This window comes from Camellia sinensis, chromosome 5, assembly GCF_055761805.1.
Source record: "Camellia sinensis isolate YWXY chromosome 5, ASM5576180v1, whole genome shotgun sequence".
NCBI lineage: Eukaryota > Viridiplantae > Streptophyta > Magnoliopsida > Ericales > Theaceae > Camellia > Camellia sinensis.
This window is the reverse complement of record NC_138965.1, coordinates 164,099,232-164,111,322: the sequence shown is the minus strand read 5'-3', so window position 1 is coordinate 164,111,322 and position 12,091 is coordinate 164,099,232.

Below are 12,091 nucleotides of genomic sequence, written 5' to 3'. Positions count from 1 at the left end.
AAACGCCAATAACTAAAACTTTTACAAGCTACAAATGGGATCAAATAATTAATTTTTTTAATCAAAAAATAAAAATAAACTACTTTGGAGGGTCAAGAGCAGATTTCAACTGCAAATCCTCGATCCTTGCTTGGCCACCATGGGCGAAATCCCAATCCCACGAGCACTGTTTTCTGAAACACATTCCCACCACATCAGTACCAATATCACTATCCTCGATCGGACCTCTGGCTTCAAGTCCACAACGCCATATTACTAGTATTTTTCATTGGATTTCCTTTGCTCTAGTTGTGACCTGATCAAAATCGTTCCAAGCAGAGAATGATGGATTTATATCACGATTTGGAAAATTGTTTCAAAAAATAGAAAGGGAGAAGAACTGAGATAATCAAACAACACACTAGATTATATGCACATTTGATAGTGGTTTCAATTTTTTCTTACCGGAGAAAACAGAATTGAGGTCTAAGTTTTTGATTCTCACTTTTCGCTTTTGCTTTTTCTATCATCCCTCCAATCTTTAATCCAAAGACAATAAAAGAAAGAAAGAGAAAAAAAACCAAAATAGAGGTTGAGATTAATTTTGTAATCCAATATACAAAATGATATTGAGATGAACATTCAGTTAATGGTGAATGATGGTTTATCCTTTGCTCTTCCCAAACCCACTCTCCGTTGCGACCCGATCAAAATTGTTCCAGACAATTTTAATTTATATCACGATTCGAAAAATTGTTTCAAAAAATATAAAAGGAGAAGAACTGAGATAATCAAACAACTCACTAGATTATATGCACGTTTGATGGTCTCGATTTTTTCTTGCCGGAGAAGATGGAGTTGAGGTCTAAGTTTTTGATCGTCGGAGAAGAAGAACGGCTTTTTGCACAGCTTTTGAAAGTAGGCTCAACCTAATTCAATTCATTATAATTTATTTGATATTATTTAAAACTCTAACTGTAGTTAAGTTATTGAAAGCTTCAACTCTCTCTCTCTATGGTATGAAATAAGCTATCTCACTATTTCTTTATTATACATGACGTGTCAATACTTGATAGGGTGTCCGTAAAATTGGTATTCACGGCACATCCGTGAGAAACTTAATCCCTTTTTAATATATATCAAAAGTAAGATTTTTATTTTTCCAACTGTTTTGTTGTGATCACTAAAAGATATCCACGCTAATACAAATAATTAGTGGTTGATACAAATACTTTTTATTATCCCCACAATCTCATCCCTCTACTTGCTGATGCAAAACGCTCATGAAAACTCTTATGTGTTGTATTTTCTAATTACTTGCGTAGAAACCTTGTCGACGTAAAACATATTTTTTAATAGTATTTAACTTATGTATATTATCATTGTAATTTACAAAATATATATAAAACTAAATGAGAATTGACCCAACATGTTAGAAATTAGGAAAAATAATATCACAGTAGGGAGCATAATGCTGCAAATGAATGTCCTCTGCAATGAGACCAAAAAACCAAAAAGTCCATGTACATAAAACCAGTGACTAAAGCATAATTTGGTTGGACATGTTTTAATATTATAGTAGTTAATAATAAACATGTAACATGCCAATACAAACCCTACATACGAAAATCTGGATGATAATTACAATGATGATAATACATTACATGCAAAAGTATACATATATTGTTATACGGTGATGTCAATGATCGTCCACTAGCAGTTGTTGTTAAGCTTAAAAAAGTCAAAATATTTAGGATATGTTTGGTGATTTTTATATTTTAATTTTTTTAGTATATATTTATTAAAAATTGAAAATTATAAGGAAAAAAAAATTAAGTGTCTATTTTTATTTTCAAAAACTTGTAACCAGCAAAATTTACTGTTTGAGTATCTATTTTCGTTTAGTCTTGTATATAATTTAGGAAGTTTTCAATCATTCCTTATTCTTCACCCCTCTAGCCACCACCCACCGCTCATCACCCACCAACCACCACATCTGGTCACCTCACCTCCAGTCCCAGTCTCTAGTGAGCTCTTTCAACCACCACCTTTTAATGCCGAAAACATCTCCCATTGTCGGCAATCACCCTCAGCAACTACATTCTATTACTGAGAGGGAGATTTATGATCTGGAATTGGGCCGAGGCAACGGACGAGCGGGTTGAGAGCCTAATGGTGCATGGGGCCGAGATGACAGGCGATCCGCCCGGAGATGGGCTGCCAGGACTTGGGCTGGGCAGGAGTTGGGCCAAGTATGTGCCGCGTAAAGAAGCTGCTCGGCAAGGCAGTGCTCGGTTGGACCGAGCTGCTTGATCAGGCGATGGTGGAGCCAGTCAAGCTGAGTGACCAGCGCCCGGAAAGGCGTGGTCAGCCGAGGTAATCATTTGATCAGCAGGAAGGCCGACCACAAGAGGTGCCCCGGGCTAGGCTTTGCCGAGATGCCGCCTAGCCCGGTCCTCCTTGGGCTTAGCCAGTGAAGTGCTTGGGTATGAAGCACAGCACGGCCGTAGATAGAGAAGCTCGGCTGCCGAGCTCCAGCTGAGAAGGCAGGCAGTTGAGATTAGGTGATGTTCAGCAAGGTTTATGCTGACAGATGGGATAGCGGAGCCACGTGTCAGGAGATGACTGGGAGTGGATATGGGGCGTAGAGGGTATATAAGCATGTCTGCGCCCCCCATACGCAGAGGAGGAACATTTGGTGAGATTTACACTAAACACTCAATCCTCTCTCCCTCTCTATCCCTGTGTGTGTCTAACTTGATCGTCGGAGGGGTTTTCCGGCCACACACCGCCAGGTAGCTCACTGCTGTTGTGCACGCAGGTGATCGGATAGAAACGGAGCTTGGAAGAAAGGAGTGCGGGCTTGCCAGAATATTTGCTCCCCGTACAATTGGCGCCGTCTGTGGGAAGCTTGACAGACAAAACCTTGTCTTCCAGGTTCATCTGATCGCCGTCCATGGCGAACAATGACGAGTTTCCGTTGTCTGCCATAGACGGAGCCACCCCGGAGTTCACCCGAAGGAGAGAAGGCCCTTCCGCCATCCATCCAATGGCGGACTTAGGGACGCCCACCGGAGGACAGTCAGGAGACGCGCGGGATAAGCACGGAAGAAGTCATGGTCATTCACGGAGTCCAAACAGTCACCGGCGGAGGAGAGACTCACACGCCAGACGTCTGGAAAATAAGTTGAGGGACCAAGACGCTGTCATCCGGCGAATGGCGGCGGAGATGGAGGATCTGAAGCGGCATGTCAAAGGTAAAGGTGTAGCTGGAGTGGGTGACCACAGTGAGCGTACCCTATCCTGCCGTTCAGGCGGTCAGAGTCAGCGACGCACTCAGTCCATATCTATTACCAGAAGTTACTAGGTTGGTGATTCTGACGCGCATGCAGAAAAGTCTAGCGCGCAAGACAGCACCTACAAACCCTCACGTCCGGAGATGACGTCGAGGTACTCTTACTCCGCTCATTCAGAGGATTTGCGGGCGGTCTTAAAGAAGCGGGCTTGCCGACGCGAAGCTCAGAGAATACCGGCGTTCCAGCGGTTATCCTACGGGGTTCACGCCAACGAGGAGGTCGGAATGCCTCCACCCCGCCAGGCAGTGCCACTCTTTGAAGATACGGACTTGGCCAGGCTGAGTGCCACTCCTTTTTCCCTGGAAATAGAAACAACACCGCTTCCGGCAGGCTTCCACCAGCCTAAGTTCACACTCTACGACGGAAAAACCGATCCTTACATGCATGTGAGCCACTTCCGACAGGTTATGGCCGGACATAGGCGAAATGACGGACTCATGTGCTTAATCTTCCCGTCAAGTTTAGGCGAACTGGGCTTAAAGTGGTTCGAGAGGTTACCGGAAGGGAGCATACAAAGGTGGCACTAGTTGGCCGAAGCCTTTGTGACGCGCTTCAAAACCAACACAAAAACACCAAAGGAAGTCGATCACTTACTAAGTGTCAAGATGGAACCGAGCGACACACTGAAGGTATATAACTCCAGGTATTGGGAGACCTTCAACGAGATCTTGGATTGCCCGGTCAACCTTGTAATCACTCAATACAAGCGTGGTCTCCCGGTCGGACATAAACTGCGGGACTCGCTCACCATGCACCAACCGACGTCCATGGGCCAGTTCATGCAGCGCATCAATGAGCACATCCGGGTCGAGGATGATGCGTCAGCATCTACTGTGAAGTCAACCCCGGCAGCAACAGACAAGAAGACGGTAGGCAAAGTGCACGCAGTTGGGCGAGAGTCCGGCCGCTCAAGTGACAGAGCAGAGGAATCAGACCGTGGCTCGAATCGTAAGAACCGGGGTAGAGGACGTCGGAACAACCGGGATGACTACGCCCGAGATGATGTTGCGGATGCCAACAGAAGATTGAAGGCAAGGACTGGCATCACCACGGTCTTCAAGATTCTAATTTATCACATACTTAGTGAAATCCGAGACGAGGAGTATGTCCGGTTTCCTGCTAAGTTGGGCGATGGACAGAAAGGCTACAATCCGCGGTATCGTTGCACATTCCACCGGGAGAGAGGCCACCGGACTGAGGATTGTTTGCCTTTGAGGCAACACTTAGAAGAGCTGGTCGCGGCCGGGCACCTCGACCTTTACATTGATGGCGGCGTAAAGCCGAACCAGGCTCCGGTCGATCCCAAGGGACAAGATGACCGAGACGCACCACCACAGGGAGTTATTAATGTCATCCACGGCATCGTGGAACCGGAGCGTGTTTGCGAACTTCGGGGCATGATAAAAAAGGCAGAACATATGAGGGAAGTTTTGTCGGTACAGCCTGCCATCAAAAGGGGGAAGACTGAAGAAAAAGACGTTATTAGTTTCACCTCAAGGGATCTAGAGCGCATCCAAATGCCGCACAACAATGCCCTAGTAGTAACACTACGCGTCAAGGAATTTGATGTTAAACGGATCTTGATCGATCAGGGAAGCTTGGTCGAGATCATGTATTATGATGCGTTCAAGCAGCTCAAACTTCGGGAGACAGACTTGGCTCCGGCAACTTCGCCACTGGTTGGATTCAACTCACAACCGGAGTGGCCCTTGGGAAAGATTATCCTGCCGGTCAAAGCGGGATCCGTGGTCAAACAAGTGGAGTTTTGGGTGCTACAAGTGCCTTCGACGTACAACCTTATCCTTGGAAGGGGATGGCTTCACGCTATGCAAGCTGTAGCATCGACCTACCACCAGGTGATGAGATTCCCCTCGGCTATGGGGGCAATCGAGGAGATCTGAGGGGATCAAGTCATGTCCAAACAGTGCTTCGTGGCGGTAAACGGAAGCCGGGCTGCCAAAGGGTTCGTGCAAATGATAGAAGGACCGAAAGACCGAGGAGTTCTGGAGGATGTGGGCACTGAGGCAGAGGACAAAGCTGTGGAGGACTTGGTTGAGGTGCGACTCGATATAGAGCGGCCGGATAAGTTCTTCCTGCTCGGTTCCAGCCTTACTGCCCAAGAGAGGACCGAGATGGTTGAGTTTTTGATTGCCAACATCGAAGTCTTTGCATGGTCGCCTTACGACATGTCTGGCCTCGATCCAAGTTTTATCTGCCATCACCTCAACGTCTTCCCTGGAGCAAAGCCAGTCATCCAGCGAACAAGGAGATCGGCATTGCATCACGCCGAGGTAGTTGCAGAGGAGGTGAAGAACCTGCTTGAGGCACGAGCAATTCAGGAAGTGCACTACCCTCGGTGGATTTCCAACACAGTAGTGGTGCCCAAGAAGAATGGGAAGTGGCGAGTTTGTGTCGACTATAAGACAGTCAACCGAGCTTGTCCCAAAGATAGCTTCCCTTTGCCGTGAATTGACCAGCTTGTGGACGTGACGGCTGGACATACTAGGCTCGGTTTCTTGGATGCCTACCACGGCTACCATCAGATCGCCATGCATGGGCCTGACCGAGAGATCACCTCTTTCACGACTCCAAGGGGACTCTTCTGCTATCGAGTCATGCCTTTTGGTTTGAAGAACGCCGGGGCAACCTTTCAGAGGATGGTGACCAAAATGTTTGCTCCTTTGTTTGGCCGGACAATGGAGGCTTACATCGATGATATGGTGGTTAAGAGCCAACTTGAAGCAAACCATTTGTCCGACTTAGCCGAGATGTTTTCCATTCTAAAGAAGCACAAGCTGCGCTTGAATGCGTCAAAGTGTGCCTTTGGCGTGGGATCCGAAAATTTTTTGGGGTTCCTAGTCACGAATCGAGGCATCGAAGCAGACCCTACTCAGATCAGAGCCGTGCAAGAGTTAAAGCAGCCCAGCTCGGCTAAGGACGTGCAGTATCTGGCCGGGATGGCCGCCGCGCTTAATCGGTTTATAAGCCGGTCATCAGATTGCTGCCGCCCTTTCTTTCAGGCTTTGAAGTCAAAGTTCTCGTGGGACGAAGAGTGTGATCGAGCTTTGGCCGAGCTTAAGGAATATCTGTCTTCTCCGCCACTGTTGGTTACACCAAAGCCGGGTGAGGAACTCTACCTTTACCTTGCCGTCTCCCAGCACGCAGTCAGTGCGGTGCTAGTCCGCGCTGAAGGAATCAAGCACCTTCCAATTTTTTATGTCAGTAAGACCTTGCTGCCGGCTGAGACGAGATATTTGCCGCTGGAAAAGCTTGCGTTGGCATTGATGATGGCTTCAAGGAAGTTGGCGCATTATTTTCACACCCATACCATCGTCGTACTGACCGAGTATCCCCTCAAGGCCTTGTTTGAAAGGGCGGACTTTTCAGGCCGAATTCTTAAGTGGGCGGTCGAGTTGGGACAGTTTGATGTGAAGTTACAGCCGCGCACTGCTATCAAAGCCCAGACTTTGGCAGACTTCGTCGCCGACTTCTCACCTGGCACTCATCTGGTATGCCCGGTCGATATTACCGTGGCAGATGATGAGATGCACGCAAGACCATCCGAGATACAACCAGTTAGTGGAAGTAGCGACGCGGAGTTTGCGCACACCATTGAAGCGCCCTCAGTTTGCACGGTTTTACCACCCGGTGATGCGATGACGGAGTTGAGTATCACCAACCCATCTGCTTTGTCCGGTCCCGCATCACCAAGGAGGGAAGAAATGGAACCACACAGCTCAGAACCTGCGGCCGGCATAGCACCGCAACCTGATGATTCGCCTACGGACTTGAGCATTACAGACCGACTTGCTGAGTCCGGTGCCGAATCACCAAGGGGAGCTAGAGTGGAACCAATCAACACAGAACTTGAACCCAGACAACCAAGAAACCGTGATCCCATCGCCCTTCGCAACTCTTAGGACCCATCAGACTGTTGGAAGCTTTTTGTGGGGGAAATATGGAAGCTTTTTGTTGATGGAGCGTCCAACCGTCATGGTGCCGGCCTAGGTATCATTCTTATCTCCCCGGATGGCCTAACCATTGAACATTCTATCACCCTTGGCTTCCCAGCATCTAACAACGAAGCTGAGTACGAGGCCCTTCTCGCCGGGCTCAAAAGCGCTATTCAAATGAAGGTTGCCGAGCTATTAGTGTACAGTGATTCCCAGCTTGTGGTTAACCAAGTCTCTGGGATTTACGAAACAAATGATGACAGAATGGCAAAGTACCAAGCTCTGGTCAGGGCGCACATCAAGCAGTTTCAGGCAATCAGAGTTCAACAGATTGGCCGTGAAGAAAACAGCCGAGCTGATGAGTTAGCCAGCCTCGCTTCGATGGTAGATAGTACGTTTCCTAACCCCCTGTTAATTGACTTTCTTCCACGGCCAAGCATTGAAGATGCCGGGCAGACGGATGTACTCTGCGCCGCGCTAGGTCCTTCCTGGATGGACCCCTTAATTTTGTTCCTCAGAGACCGGACTCTACCAACTGACAAGAAAAAAGCACACAAAGTCCGGGTGAAGTCAGAGCGGTTTTGGCTCTCTCCATCTGGTGCGTTATATAAAAAGTCCTTCACTGGTCATTATCTAAAGTACGTGCACCCGAGTAATGTGGAGACCTTCTTGTACGAAATTCACGAAGGCATTTGTGGCAGCCACATAGGGGGCAGGTCCTTGGCCTACCGAGCTATTTCGCAAGGATACTGGTGGCCGTGCATGCAGGCTGACGCATAAAAGTACGTCCGCAAGTGCGAAAAATGCCAGAATTTGCCCATCAGATCCATCAGCCTGCTAGGGAACTTCTTCCCCTCACAAGTCCTTGGCCCTTCGCCATGTAGGGACTAGATATAGTGGGGCCACTGCCAACAGCACCGGGCAACCGAAAATTCTTCATTGCGGCCACGGATTACTTCACGAAATGGGTTGAAGCTGAGCCCTTGGCAACAATTAAAGAGAAAGACGTGAAGCGGTTTGTCTGGCAGAACGTGGTCACGCGGTTTGGCGTCCCCAAGATCTTGATCTCTGACAACGGCACCCAGTTTGACGGTCGCCTATTCAGAGGATTTTGTGAAGATTTGAAGATTGAATTCTACAACTCCACTCCGGCTTACCCACAGTCCAATGGTCAAGCCGAGGCATCGAACAAGACTATTCTAGATGGGTTGAAGAAACGGCTGGAGAAGGCAAAGGGAAAATGGGCTGAGGAGTTACCCAGCGTCCTTTGGGCATACCGAACAACCCCACGGCGATCCACCGGGGAAACTCCATTTGCTTTGGCTTATGGCATGGAGGCGGTCATACCATTGGAAGTTGGCATGCCCACCCTAAGAAGCGAGAGTTTTGAGCCCGAACTGAAGGCCGAGGTTATTGCCTTGGAGCTAGACCTAGTGGAAGAGCGTCGGGAGAAGGCCCTCATCCATGTGGCCGCCTACCAACAAGAGCTCTCAAAGAAATACAACAAGACGGTACACCCCAGACCGTTCAAAGTTGGTGATTGGGTTTTGAGGAAGGTTATGGGCAACACCCTGGTGCCAGGTGAAGGCAAACTAGGGGCAAATTGGGAAGGACCCTACAAGATCACCGGTCTGGCGGGCAAGGGGGCTTACCACTTAGAGGATCTAGAGGGAAGAGTAATACCCCGGCCATGGAATGCGGCCAACCTGAAACTGTATTATTTCTAAGATTTTGCTTTCTTTTCTTGTGCAAAGGAATTTTTTAGCTTACACTGCAGAATGTAATTCTTTTTGTCAATATATAAAAGTAATTTTGCTTCAGCACTTGGACTGTTGTTTTAATGTAAAAAACCGAGATGGTTTACTCCGGTTGGAAGAGTTGGTGTTTTGTCCAACTTAGGATTCCCAACCGAGATAATTTACTCCGGTTGGAAAAGTTGGTGTTTTGTCCAACTTAGGATTCCCAACCGAGATGGTTTATTCCGGTTGGAAGAGTTGGTGTTTTGTCCAACTTCGGATTCCCAACCGAGATGATTTACTCCGATTGGAAGAGTTGATGATTAGTTCAACTTTGTTATTACCAACCGAGATGGTTATTTCGGTTTATGAATTTGCTGTTTTGTTCTGCTTAAGTACTTCAACCGAGTTATGAATTCTGGTTGACGAGGTGTTTTGTTCAATCTATGATTTATACCGAGATGTTTTGCTGAAGATGGAATTGATGACAACCGCGCAAACACTTGACAAAATTTGAGTTTTTCATTGATAAAAAAGTCAATACAAAAGGTGGGGACAGAGCTCGGTTACATCAGAAGCGCTGAAAGCAAAAATACAAAAAGAGAAGAAAACTAAACTAAGGGGGAGAGATTGGTAAACTCGTCCTCGGCGGCATCAAGGTTGATGGTTGGACTTTTGTCTCGGGCACCGGGCTCATCATAGCCGGGCTGCTCCTGCACCTCGGCATCCTCTACCTCTGTATCTGTCTTGGCGTCTCCCTCTTCAAGCCCTTCCTCGGCCTCAGCTTGCAAAGTGCTGAAGACGTCGTTTGCATAAGGCACGAGGTAGACCGGTAGCAAAGTAGGAGGGGGATTGGCAAATACGTCGGTGTCAGAGCCCTGGCCGAGATGCTCGCAGGCGGACTTCCAGCCAGCTTTGAAGTAAATGTCTTGTGTTGCAAAGACTTGTTTCTTATAGCTCTGCTCGGTTTCGTTGAAGCCGGTGTAACAACCCTCATACTGTTTACCGACTTATGACTGATTGATTACCGATAACCATCGATTACCGTTAAACTGAATTGATTACGACTGATAACTGAACTGATTAGAGTACTGAACTGACTGACTGAAATTGGAAACCGAATCGATTGAGTATATGTTAGTTAAATTGCATTCTATCTGTTTGACTGTATGATTATCTGTTCATGCTTATATGTTTAAACTGCTAATTGAAGGCCATATCGGCGGCCGAATTAGAAACCGATTGATGTTCCATGATCCTCAGAATTAATGTGATTTTATGGTATAATTATCTGAAAACTGATTAGGTATGATTAAATTAGATTAAAATAAGCCAATTAAAGAGTTGGACTTAATTACCGTTTTGCCCTTGAGTGGGCCACTACCTCTATACCTTGAGCTCACTATACTTGAGCCAAAAACATTTTTCCTCAGCCCTTCCTTGTGCTCTTGCCGACCATAGAGAGAGCAAAACTAGAGGAGTGGAGTTCATCTCAATTTTGCTTGAAAATTGCTTGGTAATTGAAGAAATTGTTGAAGTGATTGCATATTTGAGCTCCCTTCTTGAACTACAAGACTAAAGGTAGCTCCATTGTCTTCTTGTTCATGTTTTGAGTTGATTCATGCATGATTCATGTCATATTGAAGGAGTGTAGAGCCAAACATGGTTTAGATGTTGAGTTGTGGCTTAATTGTTGCATGCATGTACATATATTGAAGTTTTGAGGTTGTAAGTCCTTGTTTCCTCACATGCATGTCCATCTTTTGGTCATACTCCATGAATTCATCATGTTCTTGAAGAAATGAGTCCACTTGAACAAACTTTGAAGGTTGAATTTGGTTTGAATCCATGCATGTTTGCATGTTCTTCATATTCTTGAAAATGGGTTTGAATATGGTTTTGATTGACTCACCTTTGGGGCTTGAATTCATAAATTGAGCTTTGAAACTTGTTATACATTGAATTTAGTTATGTTTTCCAGAATTTGGGCCCAAGAGGTCGAGTTTGGAGTGGTAGAATGCTTGGTTTGAGTTTGGGAGGCAAATCTGGAAATTCCAGATTTGGCTTCCTCCCTCGAGCGAAGGGTTCCCCGCTCGAGCGAGCACCTTTGTCCAGGGCTCCGCTCGAGCGACCATCGAGCGACCATCGCGCGTAAAATCTCAGCATCCAGTATTTTTACTGTTTTGCAGACCGCTCGAGCGAAGGATTACTCGCTCGAGCGAAGCCTTTGATTTTGGACTTACGCTCGAGCGGAGAAAGCCTCGCTCGAGCGAGGCTCCTATTTTCAGCAAAGTTTGCGAAATGTTTTCTAAGTGTATTTTTGCATCCTCATCCCATCCTAGGCATTCTTAGGCCTAGTTTAAGACATTTAGATGAGGATATCGTTGTAGAACACACCAAGGCAAATTAGGGATTAAGTCATGATATTTCCCAACTGTGTAGCTTAGTGTGTGTTCAACCTGTGAACTGTGTAGGGTTGGCAACTGGGGAGACACGCTCTAGCATACTGTAGCCCAGAACTCTGTGAGTAACAATTGTGTAAAGATATGTTCAACTGATATCTTTTGAATACTGAACTGAACTGTTTACTGAACTGGTATTACTGAATGAATGTATGTCCTTTATTTCTGAACTGTACTGTGGCATCCTTAGTACCTACTGTTTACTGTTACTGTTACTGTTACTGTTACAGAGATCTCTGTCGGTTCCCTCGTGGAACCACTACTGTTTACTGACTGATGGCCATCATTACTGTTCGGTCTTTTAAGACCTACTGTTACTGTTATGCTAACGGATGTACCACATATGACTGTTTGCTGTACTGAACAACTGAAATACTGATTGAATTGAACTGTTTTCATTACTGTAAGGACATTCATTCTAAACCCCTTTACGCTTTATGTTATTCACTGGGCTTTAGCTCACTGCTCATATATATATGTAGGTGTACAGGCACCAGATCGGAGCTAGGAGCGTCAGGGTAACTCCAGTTTTGTCAAGCCAGCCTTTGTGCCTCACTGCGAGGTTCCGAGTTGTCATGCTATGGCTTTGGGGTGTTTTGTTTGTT